We start from the raw sequence: 7085 nt of genomic DNA, 5'->3' as shown, positions 1-7085 counted from the left end.
GTTCAAGACTCTTCTGTACCACAACTCATAGGCATCAATTCTATCCTTAGTCACTATCCAACTTTCTAATACATAGCAAGTAAAAGCAAAGACCAACGATTGAATTAGGCTCACCTTTGTCTCTACACTGACATCATTGCTTCCAGTACTCTGGAAGGGCCCCTGACAATAGATTTACCTAAATGCAATTTATACTTTGATTTCCTGACAGTGGTGCTGATTTTGGAGTCGAGTAAACTATAACTGTTAATAACCTCAATCTCTTCTCTATCATGGTGCTGCCAATTGGCCTGATGGTGAGAATATTTGTCTTCTTGATGTTAAGTTTCAATTCTTATCGAAGACTACAGTCTTTGACCTACTACAGCAAGACTTAAGGTCCACCTCAGTTTCAGCAAGCAAGCTTGTGCCATTTGCGTAATGTAGGTTATTGATCAGTTTTCCTTCAATCCTGATGACATATTCCTCCTCAATTATCAAATCACTGAGGAACATGATCCTGCCAAGTTTAACCATTACAGCCAGCATTACTATCATCTCACATCTGAGCATTTGTTACTGTCAAACATATATTGCTAATAACCAGATAGTAATCGTTCTAAATATTTAAAGATAAATTATTCAATAAGTGTGTAATAGGTGTAATAAACAGATTAATTGCTTATCCTGGATTATTTGTAACAGTGGCAAAATTTAACAGGATAGCAAACAATACATGCTGCAGAGAATGTAGGGAGATAGGAACTCTCATTTGCTGTTGGTGGTTTTCTAAAATGGTTCAACCACTCTGGAAGGAAGCTTGGTATTTCTTCAAGAAGATGAACATAGAAATTTCATATGATTCGTCTATTCCACTGCTGGGAATATACTTTGAGAAAATTAGATCTGAGACACAAATTGAGATTTGTATGCTAGTGATCATAGCAGCATTATTCTCCATCACAAGGACACAGAAATAGCCCAAATGCCCAACCACAATTGAATGTATTGAGAAATTGTGGTAACTTCACACAATGGAAAACAACACAGCTCAGGAGCAATGTCTTTGAAAATTACTACGTAACTTGGGAGAGATTGGAGAGCATTATGCTGAGTGAGCTAACTCAGTCCCATAAGGACAAATACTATATGAAACAATTATTGCAGAAGTAGAATGATAATTAGTAAAATGCGTATGCGGATCCAAGGGAGGGGAGTGGAGGAAGAAAAGAGTGAGGATGGGCAGGCAGGAAATCAATTTGATGGATGGAGGGAGGAATGGGTTAAGAAAATGGGAAAGATCCAGTAGGTATCCAAAAAGACAGGTCAATGGGGGGCATAGTTCAACGTTAATTAATTTTATAAAGTATAATGAATGAGAATTATTGTATGAAGCACAATGTGAATGAAGGATATATAAAGCACAATATATACAAATTTTATAAACAAACCAACATAAAATGAAAATTGGGGAAAAAAAGTCTTTTATACTTGAAACTCATTGTACAATTTACCACAGAATGTTGTGTAACTAAAGAGCTGACAAGATTATTATCTTCACTAGACACAGTTAATTAAAATGAGCCATTGGCCTTGTTAGAAAACAAAAACCAGAAAATCTTTCAACAGCTTATACCAAAAAATCTTGAGACTCAAGAAAATTTGCTGTCTGTAAATTTAAGTGGAATACAGACCTATCTATCACAAAGTGTTAACTAACCAGAGAAAGATTATGACTCAACAAGTGTTGAACTTCTTCAAATCAGTTGCCAGGAGATAAAGCTATTATTTTTTCCCCTATCAAAGCGATTATTTAAAAAAAACAGTTAGTGACATAAATTTAAAAAATTATGAATAGAAGCAGATTAATCAGTAGATATCTTTGAGGAGAAAAAAAGGCATTATATTCCTGATTTTACAATCAGGAGGGGTTATTTCTTTTCAATTTAGACAGACTTTTAATTTATGTTATAAGTAAGTTATAAGTAACTTTATAATAACTGACACTATAGTGTCAAGGAAATAGGAGTGCCATCTACTTCCTAAATAACATGCCTTTGGAAAGTATGAACTTTGATAAATATCTATAGTTATAGAAGAGCTTCAGGCCTTTTGTTCATAGGGTCACTATGAGTCATACTTGACTTTGGAGAGGCATATCATCTTTAGAAGGGTAGAGGGACAGCACAGGATAAGAAGATCTTGGATGAGATTGATTGAAGCAGTAACTGGCGTAAATGGGAATAAGTGTGTCAAAGTCAGTGAGACTAGCTCAAGATAAGGCAAGGTTCAAAGAAATTGTATATAGAGTCATTATGAGTCGCAGGCAACTCAACTGTACATAACAACAAAAAGAAGTCTTAGTATTATGCAGTATTTGTCATTTTGTGATTGATTTATTTCACCCAGAATAATGTCCTCTAGACTCAACTAGGTTGTGTAGTATTTTATAAATTTTCAATGTTGTTCAGTGCTGCATAGTATTCCACTGTGGAAATATATCATAGTTTCTCTATCCTTTAGTATTTTAGGGGGCATTTGGAGTATTATTGTTTTATTGCTGTTGTGGATAATGTTGCGATAAAAATGTTGTTTGTTGTTGTTGTTGTTGTTGTTATGTGCTTTTGAGTTGACTACGACTCATAGCAACCCTGTGAACAACAATCTGCATCTACTCATGTGCATCTTCAAATCACAGTTAAAGTGATAAAGATGGTGTTGTGAGGTACTATCAAGTCGTATATGACTCATAGCAACCCTATGAATAACAGATATGAACTGTGTCCTATCCTGTATCATGCTCACTATCTTTTACACACTCAAGCTCATTGCTGAAATCCACCTAGTTGAGTGACTTTCTCTCTTTGCTCTCCCTTCACATTTCCAAGTATTAGATTCCTCTCTAGGGACTAGCTTCTCCTGATAACATGGCCAAAATATATGAGATGAAGATTTGCCATCTTTACCCCCAAGGAACACTCTGGCTGCACCTTCTCTAAGACATTCCTATTTGTTCTTTTGACAGTCCTGGGATATTCAGGACTCTTCTCCAACACCACAGTTAAAATGCGTTACTTGTGTTATCTTTATTCATTGTCCAACTCTCATCAGCATAGCAAATTATTGAAAAGACCATGGTTTATCCATTTGTATCTCAGCTCAGATTTCCTTGGGCTGTATTCCTAATTCATAGTGAAGTAACGAGGTCATAAGAGATTTCTATATTCACCTTTATGAGGAAACCCCAAACTTCCTTCTGTTGTGATTGTACTTATAAAAAACAAAGGTAGTGAGGGGGCAGTCACATCTAATCTTCACGAACTCCACCACAGGGAACTATCTTTGTCAGTAACAACAACACAAAACCAATTCCTGTGAGGTTTGATGTGTTCCCCATGCTCCTGCTCCTCTTCCTACTCATCCCAACACAATCTACTACTCTACTGGGTCCAAAATCTGATGAGGTAGCTCATAAAATTCACATAAACATATTAGGGGAGTCAAAAGGCTATAATTCAGGTTGGCATAAGATATAATTGCTCAGTCAAGACAGCTTCTGAAATGTGCTTACACGTGAGCTTCAAAGCTTTAGGCCAAACCTACAAAGCTCTCAGGCCTGCCTACTATGACTCATCTCCTCCCTCAGCCTCATTGTCCAACATATATAGGCAGAGGCACTTATCTCTGGTTACATGGAGGATAGCAGTCTCAAGGTTGGCAACATTTTACGTTGGGTCTCTCATTCTCTACATTGTCGATGGCGGCTGCTACTATAGGCCTACTTGGCACGAGAACCTCCAGCCCTGAAGGATGACATTCTGTATCCTTGCTTCTTCTTTGCTAGTGGTGGTTTCCCTTCACTCTGCTTCTGAATATGCTCAATTTAATGGAGAGACTCCACAGTCCCCTAGTGGTAGCCTATAAACACCATACCCTGTTCATTAATCCCCACTCATTCACATGATAAAACCAGAAAATATCTAGGGAAGGAATGTTGTAAAATAAACCCTTAACAACAACAGGCAATTTTGCAAGACTGCTCCTTGGAGGCAAAGATTCTGAAGCTTTGTCTGCCCTATTTTGGGCATGTTGCATGAAGTGACTAGTCCTTGGAGAGGGATGTCATGCTTGGGAGTGTGGAAGGACAGCACAAGAGAGGAAGATCCTCAATGAGATGGATTGATTTAGTGACTGGAGTTATAGGAGTAGGTGTATCAGAGACAATAAATTTGGCACAGGGTAGAGCAGTTCAGAGCTGTTGTTCATAAGGTTGCTATGAACCACAAGGCACTTGATGGCACATAACAACAACAACACCAGCAATCATCAGTTCATAGGAATTCCAATCTTTCCCCATATTCACCGGCATTTACTGTTTGCAGCCCACTTAACTTTTCTCTTTCTCCTGTGGTGTGAAGGTATATCACGGTTGTTTTGATATGCATTTCTCTAAATGCTAGTGATTATGAAAATTTCCTTATGTTTGTTGACTATCCTAATATCTTGCAAAGTAGATAATTTTCTTCTTATATTTTTCCCATTTTGTAATTGAGTTTGTCTTTTTCTTGTGATCACACTGTGATAATCTGTACATTTTAGCTATGAATTCCATGTCTGAAATATCATCTCAAATGTTTTTTCCTACTCTGTAGCTTTTCTTTTCAGGCTATTGGAAAAGCATTTTTATGCATAGGATTTGAACTTTAATACATTGATTTTATCCTTTTATTATTCCTTTTTGGCTATGTTCTCAAGCCTATTTAATACCACGGATTGATGTTGTTTTCAGCTGCTAATGAGTCAATTATGACTCATAGAAACTGTATAAACAATGGATCTAGGCCTTTTCCTATGCTGTGCAGTTCTCATCATCTACTACATACTTGAGCTTATTGTTTGTTTGTTTATATTTTTTAATTTTTTTAGCTTATTGTTAAGTTACTGTGTCAATCTATCTCATTAAGATTCTTCCTATTCATTGACCCTCCACTCTTCCAGGCATGATGTCCCTTTCAAGGACGGACTACCCTCAATAACATGACCAAAATATCTGACATAGTTTTACCTTCCTTGCCTATAAGGAGTATCCTAGCTGTACTTCTTTCAAGACAAGTTTGTTTGTTCTTTTGGCAGTCCACAGAGCATGCAATACTCTTCTCCAGTTCCACAACTCAAAGAAGAATCAATTTTCTGTCTTCTTTGTTCATTGTCAAACTTACAGATGCATAAAAAGTAATTGAAAAGATCATAGCTTGAATTAGATGCATTTTAAACTTTAAACTATTATAATTTCTCCTTAACACATTGGAGAAGTCCTTGAAAGTCCAGACATTCCCCATGTAAAATATCTTTTAATTTATTGACTGCTGCTACCAATGGTGTTGATTGTGGATCCAAGTAAAATAAAATTGTTGACAGTTTCAATCTTTTCTCCATCTATCATTATATTTCCTATTCGTACATGGTGAGGATTTTTATGACATTGATAGGTAATGCATGTCAAAAGCTATAGTATTTTTTATTTTTTGCAGCAAGTGTTTCATGTACTCTTCCAGGTGGTTCCAGCCAGAACGGTTGTGTTATCTGCATAATGCAGATTGTTGGTGAGTCTTCCTCCTATCCTGATGATAGATTATTATTAATGAATTCTAGTCTCTCAAGTGATTTGTTTGCCATACATATCAAATTGGTGTGAAGAAAGAATATAGTACTCACGTACATCTTTCTTGATTTTAAGCCTTTCAGGGTTCCCTTGTTCTGTATGGAAAATAGCTACTTGGTCTAGGTATAGATTTTGCATGAGCACAAAAAAGTTCTGGGATTCCAATTCCTCTCATTATTATCCATAATTTGTTGGGCTCAAGTGTAAAAATATGATGAGTATAGCATAGGATAAGATGGGATTCAGATCTTTTGTCCATAGGGTCGCTATGAGTCAGACTCAACCAGACTGCATCTAATAACAAAAAAGTGAAATGCCTCAGAGTAATCAATAAAACAGAAATAGACATCCTTCTACTATTTGCTTTATTTATTCCAGATCCATCTGTCATGCTTATTGATATCCGTGGTGTCATGTCTTTTCTGAATCTAATTTGAATTTCTGGAAGTTCCTTTTTATTTACTATTGTAGCCATTTTGAATAATTTTCATCAAGATTTCACCTGCATGTGATATTAATGATATTGTTTGATAGTTTCCATATTTTACTAGATCACATTTTTTGGGGGGAATGGGAAGAAAAAGGGATCTCTTCCAGTCAGTTGGCCAGATGTCTGGTTTCCAAATTTCTTCCAAATTAGTAAGCATGTCCAAGACTGCATTTATTTGTTGAAACATGCATTTGTATTTCATCAATTCCTAGGATCTTATTTTTTGTCAAAGTCTTTAGTGAAGCTTGAATTTCTTCCTTCATTGTCACTGGGTTTTGACTATCATGAAATGATTCCAATGACTTTGTGAATTCTCTCTATCTTCTTTTGATACTTCTTGGATCCTTTAAGATTTTGCCATAGCATCAGTCAATATGGCAGTTAAGATTGAGGAGAAATAACTGAAAATATCCATTACTATTTGGAACATGGTAAACAAAATAAGAATTTTTAGAATATTAAAATATGTAATGAAGTCAATGAAATGCATAAAGATCAACATTTTAGTCATTAACTCACCTGATGTGTACTGTGATTGGTCAGATGTATTATTATGCAAAGATTGAAAAGTTGAGGGAGAATGATGTTGCATTCATAGCCAAAATAATCATTTGAAGAACTATCTTGAAACAAATTGCTGTGAGTGATATGATACTATCTTTATATATACAAATAAGACCTGTTAATACAACAATCATTCTAATATACACACCCTTACTACCAACAAAAGCCTAAAAAGGAGAAAACAGATATCAACTGAATATGCAATAAAGATATATTAATAAACAGTGACTTAAACCCAAATGTTGGAAATAAAGACTTGAAGTTGGAAATTACAGACTCAGTGACAGAAATACTGGTGGAGATAAAATGATTGAATTTTATACAATTATTAGACTACATGTATAGAACTCATCTCATGGATTATGCAAAATCAGACGGACTACATACTTC

The sequence above is a fragment of the Elephantulus edwardii genome, unplaced genomic scaffold (assembly GCF_000299155.1).
Source record: "Elephantulus edwardii isolate Elephantulus edwardi_28Jun2011 unplaced genomic scaffold, EleEdw1.0 scaffold00020, whole genome shotgun sequence".
Taxonomy (NCBI): domain Eukaryota; kingdom Metazoa; phylum Chordata; class Mammalia; order Macroscelidea; family Macroscelididae; genus Elephantulus; species Elephantulus edwardii.
This window is presented reverse-complemented; position numbering follows the sequence as displayed.